The sequence below is a fragment of the Macaca fascicularis genome, chromosome 8 (genome assembly GCF_037993035.2).
Source record: "Macaca fascicularis isolate 582-1 chromosome 8, T2T-MFA8v1.1".
In the NCBI taxonomy this organism is placed as follows: domain Eukaryota; kingdom Metazoa; phylum Chordata; class Mammalia; order Primates; family Cercopithecidae; genus Macaca; species Macaca fascicularis.
Window position 1 is genome coordinate 109,918,463 of NC_088382.1, and position 12,455 is coordinate 109,930,917.

Below are 12,455 nucleotides of genomic sequence, written 5' to 3' on the forward strand. Positions count from 1 at the left end.
AAGATAGCACAAATATATCTAAATTTACCATGTATTGGGTAAAAAAAAACTTATCACACATTAGGTTACAAATAAAAACAAACGCTTGCCTCTGAAATGGCTTCCCTAATATAATCAGAATAGCCACTTGGAAGTTTGGAATACATTATTAAAGTACACGAATTTCTCAAAGGTAAATATAAATGTACAGCTAGTACAAACTTACCTCAAGTGGTCTAATATTAAAAATGGAATATTTTTAATTCAACTACTTATAAATAAGGAGATGGGGCTAATACAACTTATAATCAGCGTAGGCAAGTATCAGTTTCCAACAAGTTCTTTAGAAAGTAAACACTTATCAAGACCCAGATATACTCTCTTGGGTTCTAGCCTTAAGACAGTTTCTATAATCTCTCAGAAACAGAAACTCAAAGTTCAGAATAAGCTATTCCCATAAGCCACAAAGCCTCCCAAAAGAGGTATTTTTTAAACAGCTTCACAGTCACGCACCTGCCACATTTACCTGTTTAAGCCTATATCTGATTGGGAGAAGAACAAAATGGTGCTTTGTGGTTTTAATAATACTCATTACAAGTAATATTCATTACTCAAGTCATTACAGAAAGTAAGCTGCTGCAGAAAGGAATAAAGCATTACTCATTCAATTTCCCCGGTAAAAAACATTTTGGTTAGCTTATTCCAGGCCCTCTTTGACAAGAAGAGCAAACAATACAGCATTAGGGAAACCACAGGAAAAGCAGAGTGCAAAATGCCAGGTATGATCAAGTGCCCAGAGACATGTAAGTTTTTAAATAGGTTTTAAAAAGATACCTAGCTGTCAAAAATGTCCTTCAATTGGTTAAAATAGACATTGCTGAAGAGAGACTAATTTGAATGCTGCATATCCAAAGGAAAACAGACACATTTTGCTTACTGTGTCTCTTGGTTCTCAACAGAAGGGAAACACTGACCTAGTATTAGATCTTAACCAAGTTTGTCTACGTTTTTGAATTTTAACTTCCATATTCAAAAACTAAGGTGATTAAGACCAGATAATGTCTAGGGTCCCTTAGTTCCAAAAGACTATGATGATAATATACAAATATATAGGCAGTTTTAATACACAGAATACTCTAGGTTAAGTAGATGATTATAATCTTCTAGGATAAACAAATAATTGTTGTTTCTGTTCTTTACAAAATGTCTCCAAATTCTCCCACGTATTAGTACACCCTTCTTAGTAAATTCAGTGTCAAAGTGAATTTTACCAAGTCTCATCATTAATCTGATTCTACTATTCAGACAATTAGAAGTATCAAGTGTTTGAACTGGGTGCAGTGGCTCATGCCTATAATCCCAGCAGTTTGGGAGACCAAGGTGGGCAGATCACCTGAGGTAAGTAGTTCGACACCAGCCTGGCCAACATGGTGAAACACTGTCTCTACTAGAAATACAAAATTAGCTGGGTGTGGTGGTACATGCCTGTAATCCCAGCTACTTGGGAGGCTGAGGTAGCAGAATTGCTTGAACCCGGGAGGCGGAGGTGAAGTAAGCCAAGACTGTGCCATTGCACTCCAGCCTGGGTGACAAGAGCAAAACTGTCTCAAAAAGAAAAAAAAAGTATTAAGTGTTTGGACTAATCTTATCGTAACCACTTTCTCTGGATATCCCTCAACTCCATACAAATTATTGATTAATAGTAGCATCCCACCTCTCCAATTCTGGAAGCTCATTTGTCTCTTTCTCCTAAAGGACACCATGAGTAAGGGGGAGGGAAGACCTCTGGTTAGCGAAATCATTGTGTGTGCATGTAATTGTATGATATATGTACATAAGAGATAGAGTGTAATCTGTAAGAGGTGTTTGGGAGAGATCTATTTTCTTCAAACTAAAAGTAATTCTCAGATGGAATACTATCTCCTGGGAACCAAGAGGCACAATAAGCAAAATGTATCTGTTTCCCTTTGGGTATGTAGTATTCAAATTAGCTTCTCTTTACACAAGTCTCCTCAAAATGAGATTAAAAACTCATGTACAAAGGAAATATTATTAACTGTATAAGGAAAGAAAAGGGAGTATTTTCTAAAGACAGAAAAATCTAGGTAATAATTACACAGCAGGCAAACAATTATAAAGGTTTATCTCTGTTACAGTTTTCTTACTGAGAATTCAAAAGCAACAAAATCAGCTGGGCATGGTGGCTCATGCTTGTAATCCCAGCCCTTTGGGAGGACAAGGCAGGCATATTACTTGAGCTTAGGAGTTCAAGAGCAGCCTGGGCATCACAGTGAAACCCCTTTCTACAAAAACTACACAAATTAGCTGGGTGTGGCGGTGCACACCTGTAGTCCCAGCTACTTGGGAGGTTGAGGTGGCAGGGTTGCTTGAGCCCAGGAATTCCAGGCTGCAGTGAGGTATGATCACACCACTGCATTCCACCCTGGGTGACACAGTGAGACCCTGTCTCTGAAAAAATGAAATAGAAAAGAATTAAAAAATAAAAAAACAAAAGCATCATAATCAGTTTAACTACAATTCCAAAACAGACTATTAAATTAGATGTATCAGATATTTAACTAGTCAACTCCTGGGAGACAGTAATCCAAAGACTAATTTGAAAAAGTAGCCATCAAAAGACAGAGTGGGTCTTTAAGTAAGTCAAGAAGATACAAAGAGTGAAAAGGCTACAAATTCTGGACCTATTTCACACACACGAAAAAACTAGCCATGTAAAAGTCCATGCGCTCATGTACTTACTGGCTCTTCTCAAGAGGCTGCACCAACTTTATGTGGCTGTGAAACCTATCTTTCTAGTGACACTAGCATTCTAATCTAACCTATTTTGTAAGTGAGAAAACTGAAGTTTAGAGCTACTAGGTTCGATGTATCACCACTAGTCACATGATGCTATTTAAATTAAAATTAAATTTTAGTTCCTCAGTTGTGCTAGTCACATTTCAAATGCTCTACAACCATAGGCTATTGGCTACCATACTGGACTGAACAGGTCTAGAACATTTCCTTGACCACAGAAAGTTCTATCACACAGCACTGGTCTAGAGATGTGACTTACCCACACAGCTAAAGTGGCAGAGCTAAAGGCTCAGTGTTCTTCCTACTATCTTACTGCCTAGACTAGGCCTTCATTAATCACCTGGTATCCAAATTACCACATCACCTTCTTTGTTAAAGTCTGCTTACAAATTTCCACTGGTTTCTGAGATGAAGAATAAATTTCAAGCTTCCTGTGGCATTAAAAGCCCTCCACAGTCCAACCTGTTTCTCACTGTTCTACATAAAAACCCACTTTAGCCAACTGACCTATTTGTTAAATATCTTAACAAAACATACATAGTTTCACCTCCATGAATTTTCCTAAGCCTTTGTCTCTGCCTAGAGTATTATTTTCCATCTTCTGTGCTAGTCCTACTCCTCTTTCAAGGCCCAACTCCTATCTTATCTCCACTATCATTCTAGGTCAGTAACTATAAATAAGCATTACTAAAAGTTACTCCATGCTCTTATATACAAGTTTACAATTTTCTAAATATCGTCTAAATATTTTAATATCCTTCTCTACTAAAAGGTGGGGAAAAAGTTTGGCAGAGGAAAGGAGATCAGTGTCTGTGTGGTGTTGATTACTATTTTAAACAGGGTGATCAGAGTCTCATCAAAAGGGTGGCATTTAGCAGAGACCTAAAGGAGGTAAAGGAGGTGTTAGCTATGTGGAAATCTAGGGAAAGAGCATCCAAAACACAGAACAGCCACTGCAAAGGCCCTAAGGGAGGAATGGGTCTGGTATGCTCAAGGAACAGCCAGGAGGCCCTAATATGACTGAAAATAAATGAGCAAGGCAAAGACTATCTGAGATACATGAGAATGCCAGGTTGTGTGGGGTTAAGGCCACTGTAAGGACTTTGGCTTTTAAGTGAGACAGGGAAACTTATGGGGTTTCTAAAGTGACAGAGATAGTTTACAATCTAAGAGTTTAAGAGGATCATTCTGGTGTTGTGAACAGATAGAGGTATCAAGGATGGAGCATGGAGAACAGTTTAAAGACTATGGAAGTAATCTATGAGAAAGATGACGACGGCACATCAGTGAAGGTGTTGAGGACATGTTTTGATACATGTTTTGAAGATGGAACTGTAAGGACTTCCTGTTGGATTACAAGAGGATTTGGCCTGATTAACCAGAAGGCTGAAACTGCTATCAACTGAAATGGGGAAGGCTATGAAACACAAGTTTCAAGAGGGAGTCAAGACCAGAAGTTCATTTTTAGACATTTATATTTGAGATATCTCTGATACCCAGGTGGAGATGTATATCCAAACACCCGTTTGACAAGCCCAGAGTTTAGGAAAAAAGTAAAGCCTAGAGATGTAAATTTTGGAGTTGCTGTTATTTGGATGGTATGTAAAATCACAAACACAGACGAAATCACCAAAAAGTAAATACTAAAGAGTAGGGAATGAGGCCTGTAGCATTTCAACATTAAGATGTAGGGGAGAAGAGGCAAATTCAGTAAAGGAGACAGAAAAGGTGGAAGGGGGATCATGGAGGAATTACACCTTAAAGAAGACAAAACCTGTTGGTCTATCCTACCAGTGTTTTACTCATTCCCCTCCCCCACGTCAACTACATCTTAAAAAGCATACAAAGAGCAAAGAAGGAGCAAGTTAGGAGAGAGAAGAAAGAAATGATACAAACAAAAATAACAAAACGCATCTTACAAGATATAATTGATTCCTGTTGAGACTGGAGGGTATTAAAACACTTCCTCTGATATTTCTCAGAATTAGAATTCTAACGAAAGGGCTGTTTAGTCTCTGACCATCACAGAACATGATATAAAACAACAATAATTAGAGATTTTTGGTTTACTGAAGACTTTGACTGTATATTAGTTTCCTGTGGCTGCTGTAACAAACTACCACAAACTGGTTGGCTTAAGACAATGGATATTTCTCTTACAGTTCTGGAGGCCAGAAGTCCAAAACCCAGCAGGGCCGTGCTCCTACTGGGGCTCGAGGGGAGAATATGTTCTTTGACTCTTCCAGCTTCTGGTTACTATACACATTCCTTGGTTTGCGGTTACATCACTCCAATCTCTGCCTCCATGAGCACACTGCTTCCTCCTTTTTTGTGTGTCTTCTCTGTAATTTGTCTACTTTTCCCTTACAAAGACACTTGTCACTTGATTTTGAGGCTACCTGGATAATCCAGGATGATCTTATCTCAAGATTCTTAATTACATCTGCAAAACCCTTTTCCAAATAACATTTGTAGATTCTGGGGATTAGGATGTGAACATATCTTTTGGGGGACTACCATGCAACGCACTACAATATGGTTCTGGAAATTTTTGCTAAGGATATCAGTAAGGTATGCTGTATTTATGCAAAAATCTAAAGGATATTTAACTTATGTGCATAATTTAAAAAATGGGTCAGGTGCAGTGGCTCACACCTGTAATCCCAGCACTTTGGAAGGCTGACATGGGCAGATCACTTGAGTCCAGGAGTTCGAAATCAGCCTTGCCAACATGGCAAAATCTTGTCTCTTGTAAAAAAAAATACAAAACGATTAGCTGGGTGTGGTGGCAGGTGCCTGTAATCCCAGCTACTGGCAGGCTGAGGAATGCGAATGGCTTCAACCTGGGAGGCGGAGGGTGCAGTAAGCCAAGGTTGTGTCACTGCACTCCAGCCTGGGTGACAGAGCGAAACTCTGTCTCCAAAAGAAAAGTTTTTATTTATTTATTTATTTATTTTTAAGACAGATTTTTGCTCATCACCCTGCCTGGAGTCCAATGTCACGATCTCGGCTCACTATAACCTCCACCTCTCAGGTTCAAGCGATTCTCCTGCCTCAGCCTCCCAAATAGCTGGAATTGCAGGTGCCCGCCACCACACCCAGGTAAATTTTTTTGTGTGTTTTTAGTAGAGACAGAGTTTCACCATGTTGGCCAGGCTGGTCTCCAACTCCTAACCTCAGGTGATCCACCCACCTTGGCCTCCCAAAGTGCTGGGATTACAAGCATGAGTCACCATGCCTGGCAAAAGTTGGTTTTATATTAAAGGGTATGGCTATAAGGAGAAATCTACTTGATATGGCTATGTATACAACCAGAAGCCTCAACTGCTTACCAGGTAACCACTGCCACCCTTGGTTTGGATAAAAGAATTACAGTCATTGTGCTATATACATCATATACCCTGAGATAATAGGCTTTTCTAAATGGTTATTTTCCCCACTTACGCACTCACGCTACTTACTAGTTCCCATCCCCACTTTCCAAAGGACCTTATTTCATGATTTTGATTTAAGGATGCCTATATAAAAAGTCCCGTTTATTCCATACAAAAACTGAAAAACAGATTTGTTCAGGCAATATTATATACATGAGAGGTTTAAAATCTGGTGCTCAAACCAACCTAGTCGTCTCTCCTGATTCTATTTAAGAGCATCTTGTATTGATTTACTGTTACTGACTCCAGTGTGGGAGGTAACAGTACATTCTATATGCACTAGTCTCATGGGAACTTCTATCCTGTTTTTTACAATGAGCCTTGCTCTGACTAGTTACTAATAATTAGAGGATCTCTTTTATAACAGTATTGTCTGAGTAGCCTAGAGTGTTTCAAAGGCATAATTAATTTATACAATCCAATGAAATAGATGATGAACATCCTTCCTAATTTTATCTTATTTTATCTTATTTTAGAGATGGTGTCTCGCTCTGTCACCCAGGCTGGAGTACAATGGCACAATCTCAGCTCACTGCAACCTCTGCATCCCAAGTTCAAGTGATTCTCCTGCCTCAGCCTCCCTAGTAGCTGGGATGGCAGGTGCCTGCCACCAAGCCCGGCTAATTTTTGTACTTTTTAGTAGAGGCAGAGTTTCACCACTTTGGTCAGGCTAGTCTTGCCCGCCCTCAAATGATCTGCCTGCCTCAGCTTCCCAAACTGCTGGGATTACAGGATTATATATGGGGAAAGACAGTAACACACAAAGTCATTTTTGGGGGAGATGTAAAACTGAGAGAAGACAGGTAGCCTGACTTTCAATCCAACTCAATAACTCCAATTTGAAGGTGTATGCAATTCTGTATTTGGCCTCAAAAGACACATCAATCAGTTAGAAAAAGACTACAAAAAGACAAAGAAGTTCTGCAGAAAGAAACATGTCATACAAAATGCCCCTACAGCTACGCTATCCAATATGAATAAAAGTATGTAAAGTCACTCATGATAATCTTTTGGATCTATTGGCTTAAATGCATTATGAAAACTAATTTTGCCTGTTTCCTTTTACTTCTTTAATGTGGCACTAGAAAATTTTAAATTATATTTGTGGCTCACATTGTATTTCTATTGGACAACACTGCTGAAGAGATAGTTATAAAATAAATACCTTAGATTGTAGATACTTTAATTCTATTAGCAAATACTTATTCTACATCTTTTACTGTCAGGCTTATGCTAAGTGCTGAGATTTGAAGAGTGAACAAAGAAAATGGTCCCTGTCATCACAGAGCTTGCATTATCTCCTATACTTCTGGACATTTCACATAGTCCCATTTGTGATTATGCATTAGAATAACTTAATTTAGGATACCTTACCATTTTCAGGGGCAAATGCCATACTTGACTTAGAAATCACAAAATATAAGTCAATAGATTCATGCTAATGAGTTTATTTTTCTGATATAATATTTATATTAATATGCTATATAATATTTATCTGGAAGCCTAATATCATCACATTCCCAAAAGTTTCTCCTGGTTTCTTGCTCCTTCCCTTTAACAACTCTGGCTCCCTCCTTATGGCTCACTTCTACCAGTCTCTTCAATTGGCAACCTGCCTGCTATTCAAATCATAAGGACTATTTTTACCCTCAGGGGTCTCCCCAACAGGACAGAAGTTAAAAATGCTAAGTATACATAATTTTATGGGGCCAACTCCAGTTTTTTGGACCAAAGACTCAGTTTATAAGTTTCTTTTGGGCGTAAACAAGCTAACATGATTTCTGAGCAGGGTTTTGCTTCAGAATTCACTGCACAAACTTATTTGAGACTTAAAACAACGGATCACTTCTGTCATATTGAGAGTTTCATATAACAACACCTTCTCAAATAGGACTTCTAAAACAAATTAACACTAATTCTTTAGTAAATGATTTATAAAATAAAATACTAGATAATATCAATAGGATAAGACTATATAATGGTTTTAAGGCTAATGGCATAACTTTCAAAAAAATGTTACCAATAAAAATAATTCTTCAGGAGTTAATGACAGTGATAAAGAGAGCAACACAAGCAAAACCTACTTTATCAAAAAGTGTTACTTTTTTCCACTTTGATACATGAAGTATCACTGACATATGATAGCTTTTGAGAAACAAATGAAATACACAAGTTTTAAACACCCAAAGTGATTTAACTGCCTATTTGGTTGAGGCCTACCACCATCTGAAATACAGGTATGTTTAGCAAGGAAATATTATCCCTTAGTCTTAAGATGTGCAGGTATGGTTAAGTAAATGAATTGTTTCAACGTTAGGCATCTTCTGTCTGCTAACAAAGAACTGGCATGACTTAGAAAATTCATAATTACTCCTAGTTGGAGAAAAACATTTCGGAAGAAAAATTTAGCTATTCTCCGTAAGCAGTAAGATGAACATTTTGATAAATAGCTTTTAAGCTGAAGTACTACTCCATATATATGGGTCCTTTCAGACAATGTAAATTAAACTACCATTTTGCTATGATATGCTATTTTGCCAAATACAATGCAATATGCAATCAAATATAAATTTAGAAATTCAACTTTACTTCGGGCTTTTGCCCAAGGTGGCCTAATTTTTATCTTGGCGAAGAATGTTAAAAGAGCATAAGCTCATTAGTTCAGTACAAAACCAGCCTGCATTTGACAGTCAGTTTTCACTTGTTAATGACATTAGAGAAACGAATAACAATTCCCTAAGATTTCCTATATAACCTGAGTACAGATGACATAAGTGAGCAATTCAGATGTAAATATTAATATAACAAAATTTATCTCCAGCTTACTCTGTGCCCAGCACTTGACTAGGAACTTTTACATGTTATCACAAATATTTTGCCTTCTTTTCCCTACTTGGAAATTTCAGAAAACTACGTATCTCAACCATCTGTGCCCTGTAGATTAAAAACGACAACAACAACAACAAACTGTGTGTTGGAGAAGGGGGAGAAGTAATTTGAAACCAAAAAATTTCTATATAAATCTAAATAAGTGTTCAAGATATAAACTGCTGTAACAACAACAACAAAAAAAACCGTAGGGGGCAGGGAGTGTCAGAACCTTCCATAATATACAAGTGATTATTTCAAATAGTTAAAACAAAAAGTTTGCTTTTAATTACCCATATTTAATACTAAACAACCCCATAATAAATAGTATCCTTCAATCCAACCCCATTAAAATAGAAGTGACCCAAGTGTCTTACATCCTCAACTGCAAACATACTGCTTTACGACTTCACTTACATTCAAATTTGAGAAGTGCATTTACTTTCCACCAAGATGCTAAGTATTTTATTTATTCATCCATGTTCTTGAATGAAGTATCTTTAAAAATACGAATCTTAGCGCCTCTCATATGTTAAGTAGAAAATAATAGTTTTAGTCAAGCAAAATACTTCAAAAACTCAAGAAATCACCAATTTTTAAAAAAAATCCCAACACTGGTTGACAGTATAGCCAGTTCTTTACATTAAGTCTACTGATCAACTGAGGGATCCCCTAAATGAGAAAACAAAATTTCCAGTGGCCACTATTTGGATACTAAGAATTGGGTTGTGCTTCAACTCCTAAAATAATGTTGCAGTTTTAAAAATTAATCTTACTGGAATCTCCTGGAAGCTGAGATAGTGAAAAAAATACACTAACATTAGTTGCCAACTGCAATTTTTTCCTCAAAAAGACACCTTGCGATGCCATTAAAATATTTTTCCAGGGACACGTAAAATTTGAACTTCAGTTAAATTCCATACAGTAATTTTTAAAAAGAGAACATTAACCAGGGCATTAAATTAACAAATTTTAAAAGTGTTTTTTAGCACAATTTGGTTTATCAAGTCCCAAGGCTTAATTCTAAATCTTTACCATGGAACTGTAGCAAGGAAAGAACATTTGAAAATACGATCATCGCCATTTTCTAAATAGAGAAGTATTTACATTTTAACTCAATTCAGATAGTTCAGTCAGTGTTAAATAAGCATAAACAGGTAAACACGGTAATGGCTTGCATTATAAACAGAAGTGGTAAAATGTGTATTAAGACGGGTAATGGCAAAACTGAAAATAAAATTTAGGTAAACCGTCAGACTTCAAACAACCAAAAGTATCAATGAATCTATGTTAAAATAAGAAAAGATAAAAAAAAAACAATAAAAAGCCATGTTCTTAAAAAAAAAAAAGTGGAATGTAAAGATCACAATTTAAGGCAACCGATCAAAGGAAAGGACTGCTTTAAGCCTCCACTGTTTGCTAACACTTAAAATTAGCATTTCCAGCCAACACCTAGGTTTGAAAATTGCAGCGGCACTTAAACGCTGTCTTTTCTAACGTCACCCCAACAGAACATTCTGCAACACTGTGGACAGTAAACATTAAGCAGAGTAAAGCATCGTTCATGTATTTCTCTCTCCAAGGGCCAATGGGAAAAAATTAAACCTTTCTCTCTCCCATATATAGCCTTAACCACTCTCTTCCCTCTTTTTATTTACTGCCCTTGTCGCGGGGTTAATGAACCCTAAACTTCTTTTTCTTCTTCCCATTAATGGAAATGGGAAAAAAAGAGCAACTGCAGAGTGGAACCCAGATAGAAAAAACTGAAAATTCAAAGTAGTAGCATTACTTGCTGGGCGAGGGCTGGGAACACCCTAAAGGCTTAGCAAGAGGAGACAATCCCGGAAGACCCCCGTTAACACATACTTCACCCCAAGGCTACACCGTTTTGGTGTGTGGCGTAATTTCTGCTTTTAAAGGAGGTGGTAGCAGTCCCGGACGAACCTTCCCCGGAACACAGCTCCCCTCCCTAGGGCCCCAGGCAGCACGGCTTGCGGGGCGATGTCCCGGCTCCGAATTTGCAGCGAGGCCCGGAAATCGATCCCGTTAGAGCCGATTTCACCCGTCAGGAATGCGTTCCGCCCCCGCCGCCTCCCCGCGGCAGTCGCTCTTGGGTCTCCCCTGCTTCAGGGGCTGGAGACAGCTCGAGGGGAGCGCCGCCTCGGCCCGTCACAATATCGCCGGGCCGGCCGCCGGCCGCACAGGCACTCGGGCCAGGAGGACAGGGCTTGGGGCGGATCCCACGCTCCGCCTCGGCCCCCGCGGCCCAGAAGGCGCCCGCGCCAGGGCCGGGTAGGGGACCCAGAGCTGCCCGAGGCCTGACCCCCTAAGCCAGCCACGGCCCCGGGCCCACGCTGGACACTGGAGGGGGGCGCCTTTCCCACGGGACTTCCGAATCCATTTCTGTCTCGGGGAGGGGCGCGAGGGCTGCGGCCCGGCCAGAGCTCCCTGGGTCGTAGGCGAGAGCCGCCCCTGCTCTCCCGCTCCGGGGCGCAAGCTCCTCCGGGTGCCCGCCCGTACCTTTAACTCCTCAGAGCGGCTGCAGCGCAGAGCGGCGGGCTAGTAGGCCCATCTCCCAGCAGCGGCGACAGTGGCCTGAGGAAGCGCGGGGGAGGGTCCCGCCGAGGCGCCTCTCAACCGGGGCGGAGACGACTGAGGGGAGGGGTCCCGACGGCCGCTTTCCCGAACTCCTCCTCCGCAGTTGCGGCTCGACGGCTGTTCCCGGGAACCTGCGCCGCAACTACCACCTCCCCCTCCCGCAGCCCCCGCTTTCCCCGCCTCCTCCTCCCACTTCTTCCTCCCGCCCGCGGCAGCCCCGCCCCGCCCCGCCCCGGCGCGCCGCCCGCGTGCTGTGCGTCATGGCGTCACGCCCACCGTGCCCGCCGCAGGCGGGTCTGGACGCGGTTGTTCACTTGCGCAGGTTCATTCCGCGCCCGCGCAGGAGCCGCCCCGTTGCACCCGGGTGGCCCCGACTGCGGCCCCGACGCCTGTCACTGTCGGAGGCGACTTCGCCTCGAGCGCGCCGGGCGTTGGTACCGGTGTCTCCCTGCCCGGTTCTCCGTGGCCCCGAGAGCGTCTCCTGCAAGGACAGGTCGGGGTGACTGGAGCTGCGCCCGGTTGAAGGGAGTTGCCAGACTTGGCGACCCTGGCTCTTGGCAGTTTGCCGGGCAATATTCATTCCTTTGTGTTCTCAGGGTTCACCTGCTAGATCGGCCGGCCCAGGGAGAGAAGTGCCGGAATGTTGCAGCTCTCGGCGAGGAAATGTCCTTTCCCAGAGGGCGGCAGCACCCCGTGCGTCTGCAGCCGCCCTATCTTAGTCTTAGTGGACCTGTCTGCAGAGGCTGTTAGGAGCAGTAT

General features: G+C 41.1%; 1 protein-coding gene across 5 annotated transcripts in view; it reads right to left on the reverse strand.

The window, feature by feature from the left end:
• Positions 1–11,843, reverse strand: part of RNF19A (ring finger protein 19A, RBR E3 ubiquitin protein ligase) — a 54,096-nt gene extending 42,253 nt beyond the window's left edge. For 3 of the 5 annotated variants that reach the window (XM_073999223.1, XM_005563801.4, XM_065519473.1), the window contains exon 1: positions 11,619–11,843. The gene's annotated coding sequence lies outside the window, so the exon portion shown is untranslated. Of the gene's footprint in view, positions 1–9,515 lie in introns of all 5 variants that reach the window. The other 2 variants (XM_045398561.3, XM_005563802.5) reach the window with 2 other exon arrangements.
• Between the last annotated feature and the right edge of the window lie 612 nt (positions 11,844–12,455).